This window comes from Carlito syrichta, unplaced genomic scaffold (assembly GCF_000164805.1).
Source record: "Carlito syrichta isolate Samal-C Ts95f unplaced genomic scaffold, Tarsius_syrichta-2.0.1 Scaffold303211, whole genome shotgun sequence".
Classification (NCBI taxonomy): domain Eukaryota; kingdom Metazoa; phylum Chordata; class Mammalia; order Primates; family Tarsiidae; genus Carlito; species Carlito syrichta.
This window is the reverse complement of record NW_007247307.1, coordinates 412,027-413,531: the sequence shown is the minus strand read 5'-3', so window position 1 is coordinate 413,531 and position 1,505 is coordinate 412,027.

Genomic DNA, 1,505 nt, shown 5'->3' with positions numbered 1-1,505 from the left:
GCGAGGGCAGGAGGTGATGGAGGCCGGTGGTCGCGGCGGGCACTGTCCCCAGGAGGTCCGCGAGCAGCGTCCCCGCCCGCCGGAGGCCCACTTCGCCTCGGCCTCTCTTTTGCAAACTCGGCCATTTGTTAGCCTCTACCCGAGGCACCAAGGACGCCAAGAGTGGATTTGGCATGGCTCTCCACTGAGGGTCGCTCCGTAACTGAAACGATCGCCAACGCGAGGAAGTTTTCTGTTACCTGTGCAGGAGAGCCGGGTCGAGGCCTGCTAGCTGGAATCACAGGACTAGGCATTTCTTTGGGAAAATCACATTTCTTTGTACATCTTCACTGTTCACTTTCACAGAAGTAAAAGCCAACCCAGACAAGTCAGAATCCCATCACTACTGGAAGAGAATTTGGGGAAGTTTGACACAGTAAAAAAAAAAAACCAAAACTGATATAATGTGAATACTTATTATAAAAATATTAAAATATAAGGCAGTAGAATTACAACGGGACTTCTTTTAAAACAAGCTGGTTTTTAAAAAAACAAAACCAGTAATGGCTTGTGCACAGAAAATGCTGTTTATTGGCGTTCTAGTTTATCATTTAAAAGTCATAGTTACCACACACCAAACACATTAATTTGAAACATTTCGTAATAAATAAATCCTCTAATAAATTCTAAACAAATAAATCCTAGTATTCCTTAAGATACTAGCTTAAGACGATTTTTCTAAAATTGGCATTTGGGGGTTTCAAAGATTATTGTATTGCACAAATTACTGTATCACAATAATGCAAAAATCATAGATGGTGTCAACGACTCAGTTAAAAACATTGTTTATTACTATTTTGTCTCAACTAATTCACCTATCTGAAGGATCATTTCAACTCCTTCTGTCTCCCACCTTTAATTCCCAAGGTTATTAAATGCTTAGATATCGACACATCTTGAAATAATATTCTTAGCACAGCTTGCTCTTCATAATGGTATTAGTTTAAAAGACTGTTGTACTTTTTATATAAAGTCACGAATTTGTTCAAAATATTTCCTTTAAAAAAAAGGCCCTTTCATCATTATTTTGACCCTACGGCCTTGACAAACCGGGAAATGCTCCTTGGAGCAAATTGCCACGATTCAGAAAACTCTAGTCCCAAAGTAGTTCCTACTCTGATGCCACCTACGTGTCTCCTAACTTCACAAGTCTCTGGCTACTCCTATGCAGTACTGAGGAATTATTTCTTTAACAATCGTTTAAAAACGATTTAAAGCTGTTTTCCGCTCCTTTGAAACCCCAGCCTCTCCATCAAGAGCGCCCCGGAGCCGCCGAGTCGAAAACGCCGGCCGCTTCCGGCCCCGCCTGCCGCTTCTCCCGACCGCCCGCTTGAGGGCGCTGTGGCCACGGCTGGCTCCGGGAAGCGGGAGCGGACGGGGGCGGGGTCGGCGGCTGCGACGTCACGCCGGCGCGGGCGCGGTGCACGCTGGGAGCTGTCACTAGGCCCCTCGGCGCCGGCCTCCGT